Genomic DNA, 17,081 nt, shown 5'->3' on the forward strand with positions numbered 1-17,081 from the left:
GTGCCTTAGGTTCTACGGAACAGCCTGGAAACACATTCCTCTCTTTCTTTCTCTGAGGGGTCAGAATGATGTTTTTCTAGGCCAGATCTGAATCTGCCCTGAATCCTCAGTAAAATAGGGCAGAAGGTAATGAGAAGGAATCAAGGTGATCCTACCTGTGATTGAGGCCAGCGGGCTTAGAAGCTGGAGAAAGCTCCCTTGGGCTGCTCCCGTCTTTTGGCAAGAGCCAAAAGTCCAAGTCTGCCTGGAGTCCTGGTTCTGCCACTTCCTAACTGTGTGCCTTTCGACAAGGGCCCCACCACCCTAAAGCTTCGGGCCCACCACCTGGAAAATATGACTAAAAACAGTTCCCACCTTTAGGGCCGTTATGAACATGGAGAGACCTATATGCAAATTCAGGGCACATGGGATATGCATAAGGACCAGCTTTTAACTTTTGTTCTCTTCCTGGTAAATGGGGGCATACTGGGGACTCTTCTGAGACAGGTGAATTTTATTGGCCAATTCGAATTTTGGCGGCTCCAGAACAACCAAAGGGTAAGCTCCTGACCATTTTCGGTTTTCGATGTTCAACAGAGGAAACTCAGAAATATGTGTGTTTTGAATCAATGGGAGCAAGCTATGTACGAGAGAGCCGGGCTCCTGCATTCAAAAGCCAAGTGTAGGGGCAGCCCCCATCTGACCTGATCTCACGCTCACACTGCAGGACAGGCGTAAGGTAGACTTGTTGGGGAGGATACCCAGGAGCACTTTCGTTGGCTACAGCCATCAAACTGGGGCAAACATTGTGTGCGGGCCAGCACCATCGGTATCTTTCAGAGCTTCGCAAAGCACACACATACACAGGGGCTCCACTGGGCTCATTCATGCAGTCAGCTCATGCATATGCATGAAGTAACTGTCCGGTGACCAATCAAGGGACACCATCTGAGCAGGAAAGGAAAGAGCATTAGGCCAGGGAAGCAGAACTCTGTTCAAATCCAGGCTCTGTCTCTTTCATCTCTTTGAGCCTCAGTTTCCTCATTTGTAAAAATGGAGATAAGAAACTCGGGCTGTGGGGAATATTAAATTAGAGAATCGATATGAAAATGACCTGACACAGCGCTCGAAGAGTAGTAGGGCCTTAATAAATGCTGGTTAAATTGGAATCTGCCGAGGACTACAGGACATAAAGATTTAACGAATATTTATTGCGATCCTACAGAATGTCAGCCTCGTGTCAAGTTCTGGGCGTGTGGGGATGAATAAAACATGCCATTGTGGGGTTTATATTTTAGACAATGGGACGGACACACAAATATCAGAAACGAAATCATAGGAGAAGTAAAACTTATGCCCGTGTTAAAGGACATGACTGCGTTTGCAGTCAGAGACAGTCCTGGGCTTGCAAAGTCCCCTTTGGCTATTTCTGGCTTTGAAGAGTGTAGCCATAAAGAAAAAATGAGATTCAATACTCCATTCGATTCGAGTTGGTGAAGAGACCCCATTCAAGGTGTAAGGGACAGAGGGTGACGTCAGGCTCCTGGCTTGGCCAGCACAAGCCTGCCAGGCATGTGCACCCACCATCCCACTCCACAAACCTAGAAACGGGCCACCACCATGGAGGTCCCAAACTTCTCTTTGCCTGCAAATGTCCCAGGGAGTCAATGGCCTCTGTGGTTATAGCTGAGATGCAGTGTTCCAGAAATCTTCCCTTTGTCCATCCAGTCCCACGCTCCCACCTCTTCCACTCTGTTCTGTGCCCTGGGGAGGCTTATCTAGGTGGATTGAATCTTTGGACCACCCTCCTTGCCCTCTGGTTCCTGGTTGGGCTCAAACAATGGGGAGCCTGAGCGGGCGATGGGAAGGAGGGAGGAGAGCAAGGCTGCAGGATTTAGTCCCCTGCCTCTGCCTTGCTGGGTCACTGTGGGTTGGCTGGGTCCCTCTACCAAAAGCCACAGCTCCTGCAGGGTGGGCCTTTCGGCACAGTTCAGGTCACCTCTCTGTCCCCTCTCCCTTCAGGCCTAGGGGAGGTGACAGCACTCAGCTATTACTGGCCCCAGGGAACTGCACTACCCCTGTGGTTTCCCCACATCTTTGTAAATAGCTCCTTTATTAAACTCTTCTCGAATCACTAATTTAAGTGTGCCATCTGTTTCCTGCCAGTCCCTGACTGACACCTCCAGGTTCTCGGCCTGGATACTGCTTTACTCTGTGCATATATTTTTCTGGACCGGTGGAAAATAAGGCTGGAAATTTGGCCATGACAAGGTTGTCCTTCCAAATCTTTGCACATCCTGTTTGCTGTTCAGTTTGGGCCGCTCACAAGACTCTTTCCTGCCAGTTCTAAGAAAAAGTGGTTTTCGGCCCTCGTGTGAGATCAGGAATCTCAGACGTCTAAGGGGACAGAACTCACACAAACCACGGGGGTGTATTCACCTACCGTATGTGGTGCTTCTCACGACTAATTTGCAATGACACACGCCAAGTCCTCAGGAGAGCCCCTGACGCACAGTAGGTGCTGTCTCAACCTTACTTGGTCGTATCATCGGCTTGATTTTACTCCCTAATGGTTCACACAGATATTGTCCCAAACACCCATTCTGCTCTGTAGCCTTGTTGTTACAGATCTGCAGCATGGAGAAATGCAATTCACGTTGTTTCGAACTCCTACTGGGTGCCAGGCACTTCAGGCCGTGTGGCTGAGCGTGGGACTGACGCGGTAAACAGACATGATTTCTCTACCCATTTCCTGCCTCATCCTTATCCTAGCTCCTACCCTGGCGCCAGTTACGTCAGGCCCCTGTTGATGGCTCTGCCTCCCTGTGCGTAAAATCCGTAGAATAATGGTACCTACCTCTTGGAGGTGCTATGATTAAATCAGTAAGATGTGTGAACATGCTTAATAGCACACGTGCTTATTCGAATTTTGTACATTATCTCATTTAGTCTTCAGGGCAACCCTAGAATAGGCAACCTTGCAGGTCTGTGTGACCCCAGAGCCTGGCTCCAGCCCACCGTCTCTGTGGAGATTATGTGGGGGGAACAGAGTAGGAGGAGGGATGTAACAAATGCATTGACAGTTGCCGTCAGGGTGTTGGGTCGTTACTACGTGCCAGGAACCAGGCTGAGCACCTGACATACGTTGTCCCACTTCAAACTTAAAATTATGCAACGAGGAAACTATTATCAACCTCCTTGTACATGAGGACGCTGGGGCACCAAGGGTTGAGTCACATGCGTAGCGACTGTGCAAACCAAGTGGCTGTGGCAGGATTGAATCCTGGTCTCCCCTACTCGGACATTCCTGTTCTTAACCATGACGAAAATTCAAAATGCCACACTTTGCAACTGGCAATACTTGGGGATCCCACAGAAATCCACCCCCCCCCCCAGGGGGGCGGATTCTGCACTGTGAACTCCATCCCAATATAAACCAGGTTGGTGTCCTCTGAGAAGTTAGCTTAGCGCTGAGCCTGGCAAATGCAGGGTCTGATGTAATCTATTCCATTACGGAGTGTGCAGTAGCTCATGTTGAAAAAAAAAAAAAAAAAAGGAAAGAAAAGAAAAAAAAGAAAAAAAAAAAAAAAAAAAGGAAAGAAAGAAAATGGCTGTACCCATGGTAGGGAGGTGGGAGGCCCAGAACCCAGCCAATTGGAAAGCAGCAGCTGGCAGGACCGAAGCTGATCACAGTGACCATCAAACAGGAAGCAGGGGAGGACTCTAACTGTCCAGGTCGCCGTAATTCCCTCCTGCAGGACAGTGAAGGATGAGGACACTTTGACAAGGCCCTGTTCAGCCAGGTCCCCACAGCCAGGCCCAGCTGTACAAAGCAGTGTCAGTGGCTCAGAAGGGACCGTATGGGGGACAAGAGCCCCAGTATATAGTTTCTTCTCTGGGTGGGTTCCCATTTCCCGCTCTGCCTCCGCTCGATGCCTGCACCAGGGCAGGGCAAAACCGCCCCATTTCCCCCCTGAAAGGCATTCACTCAGGGAGGAGAGACGAACAAAAAGCAACAGGGAAATAAGATCTGGCTTCATCCGACACAAAAGGGTGGGATAAAGGACAATGTGTATCAAACCTGGCATGAAAGAGACCAGGGACGAGTCTGATGAGGTGGGGACCCTCCCAAGAGAGGCTGCCAGTGGGACCTAACAGAGGGGAGCAGCCGCTATGAAGGGCTGAAACTTTGCTAGAACTAGCTCAACTGTAGGCTGAAATCTTCTGGCTGGGATGGCTTCAGGGATTGACAGCTTTGGATTCCACACCTAGCTCAGTCTCCTGGCTGGGCTTCCAGCCACCAGCCTCTACTCTGTGATCCCGCCCCCGGGCATGTTTGACTGGACCAGGGGAAGAGGTCAGCTGACCCTAAAGAGACCAATCAGAATCTCCCTGGAGGGGACGCCCCCCCCCCACCCCCGGGGGTTGTTTGATTTGATTTTTCTGTCCTGTTTTGTTCACTGCTACATCCCAAATGTCTAAGATAATGCCTGGCACGTAGTAGGTACTCAGTGTATATTCACTGTATATAAACTGTCTCCGCACTTCTAATCAGGATTCAGCCTCTGCAGAGCTGGCATTGAGGAGCCTGCCCCTAACTTGGGATCGGAGGCAGCCACATTCTGCAAAATGGACTGTGGAATGTGCAGAGGGAAAAAGAGGAGGAGTAAGAAAGAGAAAGGAGAGGGAAGGAGGCAGACAGAGTCCCGACAGGCGATGGGAACACATCCCTGTGTCTTCCCGGTCATGTTCCCTGTTGGCCTTAAGCTAGCCTGAGTGAGTCTTGATATTTAAAACCAAGTCATTCTAACCAAAACAGCATGTCTCCTTAGAGTCCCTCCCCAAAGGGATTGCTGAGAATTCCTGTGCGCTCTTGAAGTATTTTTAGCTGAGTGCACTTGGAGGCATGAAGGACAACTTTAGCCCTTCACCAAATACCTTGTCTGATCTGCCTACTGAGACACTGCCTACTGAGGTGGGAGGGGGTAGGGCAACTCTAGAGCCTGACGACCTGACTCCCAATCCCGGCTCCTTCCCACCCATCCTGCAACCTATGGCAGGTTATCCGACTTTTCTGAACCTCAGTTCCCTCCTTTGCAAGATGAACATGGGGACAGCTCCTACATCCGTGGGTTATTTGAGAATATAAAGTGCTTTGCACAGCGCTTAGCACATGGTTCGTGCTGGATAAGTGATAATAATGTATCCAATACGTCGAACAAGCAAGATTCCTATAAAACAACTTCTTATTTTTGGCCTATCATTTCCCTTTATACCTACTCATTGTGTGCAATCTATTCCTTGCTCCAGAATGAGAATATGGTCAGGCCCATGAGTTTCCTAATCACTGTTAGGTCATAGAAGGTCCAGTGATTGTCCTAATTCAGGGACACTGCCTCCATTCATTACCTCTGTCTCCTCTCCTCTTCCTGATAGGCCAGCATTTCTGCTCCTCCGTGAGCTTGCGAGCCTGTTTTCTGGATCCTCCAAGAAGGTAAGGGGGATAGAAAAGTTCTCAGTTGTGTGTATTGTCGAAGGATGGCTTTGCACTCTCTGAGTGTGACAGATGTTTTAGGTTGACATTTAGATTTTCTGGAGACGTCCCTGCTGTGACCACCTATGATTACAACCTCTCACCTGCCACCTAGGGTCATATCCCTACTTCCCCTCCTCTGCTGCCATCAGCCACGGTCACTTCCAAGAGCATGCGCCAGACCCAGGCCCCCCACCCCCCACAGCCGGGCACAGGACACAAGCTCTCTGAGAGTCCCCGATGGCCTAAGGGCTAAGGCCGAAGCACAAACTCCTTTTCCGAAGAAGTTTTCACAAACTCTTCCCCACATTTCAACAGCCCAACCCAGTTCTCTCCTCCAAAGTGGTGAAGAGCTTGGAGAAGTGTGCAACTGGTTTTTGGGTTTTTCTTTTGTAAAGGCTTCGCTTGGCTGGCCCCGCCCCGCCCGTGAAATGTAGCCACTGTTGCACCTTGGTGCCTCTGCTAAAACCCCCATTTTGATCTCCTGTTAACAAACCGACACATGCATTTAACCTTTCCGTTCACAAAACGTGATCAGGTGCATTGTGTCAGTTCGTCACAGCAACTCTATCAAGGTGGCAATTTTGTTCTCCCCATGTTACTGATGAGGAAACTTGAGGCACAGAGAGGTCGAAAAGCCTGCCTGAGATCGCCCAGTGGAAGATTTGCAGGCAGATTTGCACTGTCAGCCTGATTCCTTTTCACGGTAGCACGGAGCTTCCCGAAGAGAAAGGCGCATAAAGGCTCTGTACCCTTCCTCTGTGCTGCCTGGCACTTGGGCTGTGAGCCTTCCATGGCCCAGGGCACTCCCGATTCGAGGGATGTCCTAGAGGCCTGCTCTGAAAGGCAGCGGCTTCCTTAGCACAGGACTCAAATACAGACCGAGACTTCCTTGATGCGGATTGAGGCAGCCAGCCCTGTGACTGGCAGCTGGGTTCAGAGAACCGGCCAAAAAAAGCCTTGCTTCCTTTGCACATAAAGCGCCCATTCTCAGCCACACACACTGGCACAGACACTCACAGACCAGAGCCTCAAAGGGCCGGACAATAAAACAGACACAGGCCAGGGCAAGAGATTTTTTTTCTTTCCAAATGCAAAACGCAGATAATACTCAACACTTATATACCATTTGCATAGGAGCTGAAATTTTTCTAGGAAAGGCAGAGATTTCTTGTGCCAGAGTTTTGGGGGCAGATGGCTGGGGGAGGTGTCTATAAAGACAGCTTTATAGCCTGCGGCCACTTCCTCATGGTGATCAGCACATGGGCCCAAAATACACCAGCTCCCTTTCCCCCCATGTTTCTCGTCTTCTACCCATCTTCCTCTCTCCTTGTCCCCTCCCTCTCTCCATTATTGATACCTTCTAGTGGCCAGCCCTGGGCTAGCTACAGAGATGAATGATAGTCAAACCTGTCCTCTCTTGACTCACAGTCAGGTAGGGAAGCAGAAAAGGAAAAACCAACAAAGAAAACCCAGGATAACAAAGATGGAGATACCTGCAGAGTGCTGTGGGACCACAGAGTGGGGAGGAGGGATCGAGTGGAGTTTCAAGATATCTTACAACTGGTGCAGACAGACAAGTCTGAATGGTTGCCCAACGCATCAGAACAGATCCCAGCCTTTACACAGAACTGAGGGAATATCAACTCGTGGCGGGCTAAGAGAGAGCTTCATAGAGGAGAGTATGCTTGAGTTGAGTTGTGAGGGCATGTTCATTAGACAGACTTCAAGAGGGCGAACTGCGGGCCGAAGGAAAGGTCAAGGCAGAGACGCAGGAAAGAGAGTCCAAAACAAAGTTCCTAAATGCAAGCCTGTAGTTCGCAGGAGGTTCAATCAAAGAAACAGCGGTCTGGTCCAACAACGGAAATTAACCATCTTATTTGTGACATACATCCGTTGGGCAAGGTAAGGAATTTTCAAGGGTGGTTTTTTACAATATACAATGTAGTACAAGCCGTAGAATTTAATGCCCCAGGAAGGTACAATTGTGCCGTGCACAGCCTCCCAGGTTAGAAATGGTCAGCTGGTCTTCAGGTTAAAGGCCCTTAGCTAGGTGGTCATTCTTTTGCTCCTCTGTCCTTGGAGTGTCTGGAACCCCCTGATTCTCAGTGGCCCAAATACCTAGATTTTGTCCAAAACCCAGTACTGGTTTTCCCAGATGTAGGAACATGATGAAAATCTAATTGACCGCACCCTGGTCTTGGGGATGCTAGCCCCTGATTCTCAGCTGCCCCAGTCTTTGTGTAATTAACCTTTGGACCCCAGAAATGAAGGCTCCATAACAGAATTCGAAGGTCCTCTCCAGGACAAGAAGGAGCTTCTGGGCTGAGACCTTTTCTCTCGGCACTCTGAATGTCAAAACCCAATCGAGTATGACAGCCATTGCTTGGATCCATATCTCTAAAGTGACCCAGCCTGAAAGGCACCAAATAACATCCAAATTTTACCCCCACGCAGTGAGAAAAGAAGAAAAATAAAATCAGGCTACTTCATCATGTGTCTCTCACGAACGCGTCTTATGAATATTTTGCTTTAAAAGACTAATGGGCTGAGGACTTGGGAAAACGTATTTGTGTGCATTCATTAAGTCTCCGACTCAGAAACACATTCTGGGACTAATTATTTTTTAACTAACTAATCAGCATGTTTCATTCATAAATTGGGATTTATCAGTACAGCACATGAAAGGAGAGAACATATTATTATTTTAATTTGGTTAATATGCAAAAACGCGCTGTGTTTGTAATGACCTGCTTTCACTGAAGAGAGGCAGGCTAGAAATAGCAGCAGCTTTCTCTAATGAGGGTGCTGGCTCCCGGCCCCAGCTGCTCGCCACTAGATACTCTCCCTGACCTACCAGTGCGTGTGTGTCTCCTGCAAGGAGGCAGGAGCGATTTCCTCACGAGGGGAAACCCTGAACGCCAGTGTGCTGGTTCTGCTGATAGAACCAGTTACACCCGCTTTGTTAGTGGGGGAGAAAAAGGAAATCGTGGAGCACGAGGGTGGAGGGTGGTGGGAAGGAGCATTCACTTTTGTTGGCTATAAAACACACACGCGCGCGCACACACACACACACACACACCCTGAACCTGTCAAGAATAGGGCCCGAATCCATTAATAAGAGATTCTACTCTAATCTAGTGATTCGTGTCTTCTCTCACCCTATTGTGCCTGCCATCCGAGGTGCTGTTTGTTTGTCATGCAAATAAATCCTATTCTGAAGTCCCCTGATAAAGGGATTTATTTATCAGCCCGACCTGAGTATCCCATTTGTTCCTGCAAATGAGCAGCTCCTCCTGGCTCCCACGCACCCTGATTTAGAGCCACGGAACTAGGGCTGCAGGTTCGCCCAGTTTATCAGGAGCCTGGATTATCTCCCCACCCCCTCCAACTGTCAGGTCCTGCTTTGAACCAGAATTGTCTTGCCCCCTTGGCCTGCAGAATTGCTCTGGCCTCACACAGAAGCGCAGTGTAGGGAGGGGTGGGGGCAGAAGTCACCGCTGGCCTTTCAGTGACGTACTGAAGCAGGGTCCAGCTGCATTCTTTCTGTCCAACCCTGGTGCCAGTCTGCCTCGGTCTCCGGCTGGGGACATCCTGATGTGGCACATTCTAGAACCAGGAGCTGCTTTTGTGTTTTAGAGAAGGACATTTCCTCTTCCGTTTTTTTTTTTGTTTGTTTGTTTGTTTTTTGTTTTAATTTTTACTCTATTTTTAGAGCTATTTTTAAATTATGAAAGAAATACAACACGTTCAGTATAGAAAATTTAGGAAAAGGGGAAAACTATCCATTAAAAAGTCTATAATACCACCACCAAGAGTGCACAGTCCTACTTGGGGTGTTTCCTTCTGCCCCTGTGTGCCCGTGGCAGAACAGGCCCTCTCAGTGAGTGAGCAGTCGGGGCTTCCTCTATTTGTGAAGCAATACTGTATAGCAGGGTGGGGGAAAATTATGCTGTATTTTAAATGTTTACATGCCACAAACAGAGTCACATGATTATTAAATGGCAACAGTATATCTGTGAGTAAGTGTAATTATTCAGAGTATCCCTGTGATTATTTATAAAACTGCATTTAAAGATCATGTCGAGGGGTACCTGGATGGCTGAGTTGGTTGTGCGTATGACTTCAGCTCAGGTCATGATGTCACAGTTTGTGGGTTCGAGCCCTGGGTCGGGCTCTGTGCTGACAGCTTGGAGCCTGGAGCCTGCTTTGGATTCTGTCTCCCTCTCTCTCTCTGCCCCTCTCCCACTTGTACTCTCTCTCTCTCTCAAGAATAAATAAACATTAAGAGAGAGAGAGAGATTGTGTCAAAAGGCTAAATTTGAGACCTTAAGTGAACATGAGACCCAGTCAAATTGCTCTCCTGGGTCCTGTACCCCACCCTCATGGGCTTTGTCTATGTGCCTTTGTGCTTGTATTATATTAGGGATCATACTATCTTCACATTTTTATATTCTGATTTCATAGTACTTTGTTAACATTTTTACAAGTCAATAAAAATTCTTCTGCAACCAAGTTTTGATGGCTACCCAACATTCCATATGAAAACTTACCACTTAAGTGTTACCCATTTAATTGAACACTTCAGATGATTCCTTTTCCCCCCCACTATGATAAATAGTACTGCACTGAACATCTTTTTTTTTTTCATGTTTATTTTTGAAAGAGAGAGAGCGTGCGCAGGGGAGGGGCAGAGAGAGAGGGAGACAGAGGATCTGAAGCGGGCTCTGTGCTGACAGCAGAGAACCCGACATGGGGCTCGAACTCACGAACCTTGAGATCACAGCCTAAGCCGAAGTCAGATGCTTAATTGCTTAATCGACTGAGCCACACCAGGAACCCCTGCACTGAATATCTTTATATGAAAATCTTTGCAGCTCTCTGTGGTTACTTCCTTTGGATGGATTTCTAAAAGGAAAATGACTCACTCGCAGGCTAGGAACATTTTAGTGTCTTGTTTCACGTTGCTCAATTTATTCCCAGATAGGTGGTACTGATTTATCACGAAAGTTAGAACATTTTCATTGCTGTAATTAGTCTTTAATTGCAGAACTCATTCACAGAATACAGGCTCTTTGTACCCTCCTCCAATCTCTGCCCTCCCTCACAGGTAGCCACGGGTTTGCGGTTCAACAACCGTCCTCTGGTAAAGCATTTAATTTGTTATCTGAGTGTTTGTATGAAATGTGTCTCTATCGAACTAATAAAAACTTGTGTATCTCTGTAACTATAGGAAACATGATATTTGTGTGCCCGCACAATGTAAAAGTCACTTTTTTACACAAATGATATATTGTATGTATGTTGCTTGACTTCTCCCCCCCCCCCCCCCCCCCCCGCCCCTTCAGCTGTCTTGGAGCTTTTACTGTGCGTATATAAATCTACTAACCCTAACTTTCCATACAGTTCCATGGGATAGATATAGCCTAGTTTTGACAACCATTCATCTCTGCACATTTTGGTTGATCCCATTTTTTTTTTATTTTTTATTTTTACGAAGAGTGCTGTGATGTATACCCTTTTACACAAGCAAGTTATTTGAACAGGTTTTTTCTTTACAGCAGAAACCAAGAAATAGAATTTCTGGGTCATGGGCTATGTACGTTTTTGACAGGCACTGCCAGAGTGTAGAGGGTGTTTTAAATTACTTTTATTAGGGATATTCTAGAATGCCTCGGACTTAGGCTTCATTATCAGGATGTAGATCTGAAATGTTCTATCAGGTGGGATGTCACCCAAAGGTCTGTTCATATAGTCAGTCATTCATTAATCTGTCCATCTCTATCTTCTGAGGATCCAGCATGGCCCTTCAATACATAGTACACAGTTGTCAATGAGTGTGGGTTAGGTGCTCTCCTCTTCACCAGCCACACCCTTGAGGGGCCTCACCCCGACACCCAATTCCTTTCCACGCCTGCCAACCCCTAGCTCAGCTTTCCAGACAGCGCTCAAATTTCGCCTCTTCTTGGAAGCCCTCCCCGGAGCCCAGGCTGAGTAAAGCAGCTTCTCTTCCATGTCCCCATGGCACCCTTATTTTACTGGCTTGTCATGCTTACTGCAATTTGGAATCTAGTCATCTCTCCCCACTTGGCCTGGATAGTCTTGGAATCTCAAGGGTGCGTCACATGATGCATGTGTATGGACTGCTGACTGAACCACGTGCATGTACACAGGGCAGTCTGTCACCTTCGAAATGGAACAGGCCAAGCGTAGGCAGCATTTTTCAGACAGAGCACCACGGAAAAAGGCTGTAAACAATTAGATGGCTAATAGTTCACCTTCGATGGCGATCATGATGTTGATAAAAATGATGAACGATCAGTAAGTAGAATATATCATGAACTCTCCCCACACACAAATTTAGAACCTGGTCATTCACCTCTCTGGAAAGTGTTCATAACACTCCTCACTTCGATATTTCTCCGTGAAATCGAGAAGTTTCTTAGGCAATTTATCTTTTAAAATGCATCACAGGGATGACAAACAGCAGCAGAAACATGGCTCAAATAGTTGGAGTGTGGCAGCTTACTGTCATCAATCTCTGGGCAGGGTCTCAACTATGAAAAGAAACGGATGAAAAAAAGACTGGAAATAAAGATATCAGAATGTGAATAATGGTGGCGTCCGTGGAGTTAGGGCAATGCATGAGGTTCTTTGTGCTTGTTTAAACCTTTTGGATTATTTTGCCATGCATATAAATTCATTTTAAATCAGAAAAATAGAAATCACCAAAAAAAAAAAAAAAAAAAGTCTAGAGGGGGCGCCTGGGTGGCTCAGTCGGTTAAGCGTCCGACTTCGGCTCAGGTCATGCTCTCACAGTCCGTGAGTTCGAGCCCTGCGTCGGGCTCTGTGCTGACAGCTCGGAGTCTGGAACCTGCTTCGGATTCTGTGTCTCCCTCTCTCTCTCTGACCCTCCCTCGTTCATGCTCTGTCTCTCTCTGTCTCAAAAATAAATAAATATTTAAAAAAATTAAAAAAAAGTCTAGAGATTAATCATATTTCTAAGGAGAAAACTTTAAATAATTGCGATGTGTGTACATAGATGACAGAAGAAAGTAGTTCCAAAAGGACTAACCTGAAATATTTGCTCTCAGATTACCTAGTCACTCATTCAACATTAATTGGATACATGGCGAGGGGCGGCGTGGCTGGATGCCACCCTCATGGAGCTCGCAGTTTAGTGGGAGCCACAAACTCAAGTACTAATGGGGGTCAGGCAGCAAAGAGAAAGAAGTGAGATCCACCTGCTGGCCCACTATTAATATTTACTAACATTTGCAGGCCCGGGGAAAGAGTATAAATGGAAGTCCATCCACCATATGTCGAAATACTTACAAGTTATAAATAGAATTAATAAACTGAAGTATCGGGTAGTCTCCTACATTGACAAATACACCTTTACAATGACCTGTAAGGCCAAGTTCAAAGTTAGAATTCTCGGACTCCTCAGACTTCCTTACCTAAAGATGATGATACGGAGAGAACTGGTCCCTAGCCCAAGATAACACACACACACGTGCACACACACACACACACACACACACACACACACACTGCAACAGACCATTCACTCTTCTACTCTTCCCATGCCTGACTTGAGCTCACACAGAAAAGGACTTCGTGCAAGTGGATGGGCACCTTGGCCTGCACATTCAAGTTTCATTCCTTTCCCTCCCCACCAAAACACCCTAGCTTTCTCTTCCATTCCTTAGGCCCAGGGTATGTATGCCATTCACCTTTGGAAGAACTAACTGACAAAGAGGTCTCTACAGGCTCTGGAAGCCGGCACAGGTCATATGGGCAGGGAGTTCCAGGGTCCCTCGGCTCCAGTAGTATGGTTTATAAGAGGTAGTGCAGGCATCCCTTGGCTCAATGAACTTCTGGCTGCATGAAGAAGGGCACCTTTGGAGAGGGGACAGAGTGGTGCCTCTAAGGCATGGGGCCAAAGGCAGGGTCCCACTTGCCTGACTCCTTAGTCAGCATTATCAGCTGGATGGATTGGGACCATGGCGAACTAGATAGCAAACGCCCCATCTTACAAGAGTAGCAACTTCTTAACTCCAGCCCCAAATTGCCATATGTAGGAATCCAGATGGCCACATCTTCCATTAAAAAAAAAAAAATACAAGTCTTGGTTTTCTTATGAAATTGCATAATTTCTACATGATAGCAAGTAATAACTTAAAAAAAAGGTAAATTACTCTGCAAGCCCAATCTAAAGTATCCGTGAACCACCTGTCTGTGACCTCAATGGAAGGAAAGAAAATCAAAATTCCATTTATATGTTGCTTCACCATTATTTGGTTTTGAAAATGATATTCACCAATTCATTCATGTCACTCAAGCCCAGAAGTAAATGATGATATGTCTCCATTGCTGTATGTACGTTTGAATTTCATGCATCTTCTGTTTTCCAGCAGAAATCCAATTTACTTGGTACCTTCCAGTACTGACATATGTCCCGGTAACCCATCAGCAAAGGCCTGACGTATGGATTTTTTTTTTTCCTGATGCTGAGTTTCATCATGTTCTCCTCTGGTCTGCCAAAATGACTTGAGCACATACCTCTCACTGCACTTCCTATACACCTGCTGTCATGAGCTCTTTATAACCATCAATTTGAGAATCATCTGCGTGTCCCCAGAGCCTACCACAAAGTCACATCGTAAACTATTTTATTTGTATATGTATTTTATTTGTTCTGAACTGAGTTTGTTGGCGGTGGGTGCTCTGTAATCACCCACATCTCCCCAATCACAGATGAGTAATAATCATAGCTGACATTTCGTGGACATTTGCTCTAGGTGGGGAGCTCAGACAGGAGCTTTCCATGCATTGCCTCATATTATCCTCGCAACTAACTGCTTAACAATTTTTATCCCTGTTTTCCAGATGCAGACACTGAGGCTCAGAAAGACAAGCAGACCTGCTCATGAGTCATCCAGCAAATGGCAAATGGCACTCTGGCAAATGGGATCGAGATCAATCCTGCCCCATTTAAAAGGTGTGCGTTCCTAACCAGTAAGTCAATGCTTCCCTAAAAGTGCCACCGACAGTCCTTTGAGATGCTTTCAGCATAAACCCTGAATTACTAGACTTGTGTTTGAGTCCATATATGTTTATTTCAGAGTGTGTTAGGAAAAAGTAAATGACAGCATCTGTTTATGACATGACGTTGCTCTTTCTATTTATATTGGTCCACAACATTTTCCTTTTCAACTTATTTAGCTAAGTTCTAAAAACTTGAGTCCATTTACAAATAACATTGGGTGAATAATAGAAAAGGTAATATAATAATACAGCAAAAATTATGTGCTTGAGCATATAAAAAGATTAGAATTCGAAAAACTCTGCCCCGTAAACCACCATCTAGGGATTAAAAAGAAACACAAGCACAATGAAATGAATGTTTAAACTCGCACCACGCACTTGCAAGTTTGTAGAACGTTGCTTAGAAAATGCCTCCCAGACCCTGCCTAATGAGGGCTCCAAGCAGCCTCTAAATTCCTAAATTTGAATCATGTTTATTTCTTTTCCCTTTTTCTATTTTTAGAACTTAAATGGCCGAATGGATTAAAAAAAACGCCTCTAAATAAAAAATGAGCGAGGGGCCTGGAGCTCTCCTCTGCCTCATTTTAACTCTGAGCAAATGGTGAATTACAGCACCCTGGACATAGTGGTTTCTAACTGCCAAGCTGCCAGGCTCTTAAATAACAGCCACACAGAAGTGTGGCCATAATGCTACCTATTTCTCTTGCTAAATTATTTATGCACTTATTATATTTTACATGGGCTGTTGAACCTGAAGGTACTTTTGTGGGGTCCGGGTCCTTTCTGGAAACCCATTACTGAGAATCAACTCAGCTACCTTAGAAACGGGTACATCCAACTGTATATTGATCATTAATATTATATAATTACTGCCTCTGTAGTTGTTTTGGGGGTGGTGATGACTTTACACGTATTCATGTGTGTGTATGTGCACTATCCAATGGCTTCAAGGCAATTCACCTCATTAAGAAGCTGTTTAACATTGAGGGTATATCAATACAGGTTAGCTTAATGCAATCGTGGAACTGTACCTAAACCTACTTGGCCCAACGAAGCTATAACCCTGTATAATGTGCCTTACACAAGATTGAAGTGGTTTACTAAGTTTATAAAACCACTCTCCAGGATTTACAGTGACTGATTTGCCAGAAAGATCTTCAGCATCGTAGAAGTGTTATGCCAATATAAACTTGGTGTATGCTAATAGGAGATGGCCGTATTTTTCATAAACCAACACAAAAGAGCAACGATCAAATCTAGAGTACTCTTTATAAGATCTTCCAAAGTGTGTTCGTTGTTAAATCCAACCTAACATGTATGACTTTGGATTTACTCGTGGCTTGTGTGTCAGAAAAAAAAAAAAAATGAAAAAATTCAACCTTAATTCATCACACACTCATTAAAGGCCTACTATGTGCTGGCATAATGTCAGGCCCGGAGGATACAAAAGAGAAAAGAGTGCCTGACCCAGAGGAGCAGCTCTAGTGACTGGGATCTAAAAAGTCATTTACATAATAGTCAATTACATGGCCAAGTGTCTCTGCCAACTTAGGAGAAGACACCACCTTTGCTGGGCGGTCAGAGGAGGCCAACGAGGGTGCTTGAGTGGGAGTTCCCCTGGCAAGCAAAGTGAGTGTTGTTGGCAAACAGACACACATGGAAAGGCCTTAAGGACGTTGTGTGATGAGCTTGGGAGACATTTTTTGACTTCTCCAAAGACTCTCCCTTTACCTTTGCTAGCAGAATTCTGATTTTGTTTTCCGTTTCATGTTGGGAGTTCTTTGGTCTCAGGAAAGGTGGGCCCAGGTTTGCTCTAGATCATGGCATATGACCTAGTTCTGACCAAAAGGATGTAAAAGGAAGTATGCTGAAGGCCCCTGGGAAAGACCTACTCTCCTTGATCAGAAGAAACCTCATGCCCAGAAACTCAACTCTTTGAAGCCCTTAGTTTCTTGCCTCTGAAAGTCACAGACTAGGTCTGTGGCAGACATCTTAAGACCCTGAAGGAAAGGCCAAGAACATCTAGAGATTCCAACCCAGAGCTCTGACATCACTGACCAGTCACCTCTCACCAGCAACCGCCCACCTCTAGACTCCTTGATGTGTGAGAAAAATAACCTCTTATTGGTTAGGTCATTCTTACTCATGCATTCTGTGACTTGTAACAAGTGGTATTTGTGACTGATGGCAGGTTCATGGAACCTCAAGTTTTTCAGGATGGTTGGAACAAGGTTCTGGGGGAGCTGCACAAAATGATGCTGAACCATCATCTTGTTGGTGAGGTGCATGGGATGCGATGTTAAGGAGTCTGGCAGTGCTTTTCAGACAGTGGGTCCTTTTCTAGTGGGGTACACGAGATGGTTGCACGTCGTACCCAGACAACGCAGTGTGTACTCCTAAGTCGCACAGTGAGAAACTGAGTTCCCTTTCCATTCTCTTTCAGTCCCTCTAATTACGTAAAGAAGACCTTTCAAGATTGGGCTAGTAAGTCTTTAGCACCTTTCTAAGCTTATTAACC

The sequence above is a fragment of the Panthera onca genome, chromosome A1 (genome assembly GCF_046562875.1).
Source record: "Panthera onca isolate mPanOnc1 chromosome A1, mPanOnc1 haplotype 2, whole genome shotgun sequence".
Classification (NCBI taxonomy): Eukaryota; Metazoa; Chordata; class Mammalia; order Carnivora; family Felidae; genus Panthera; species Panthera onca.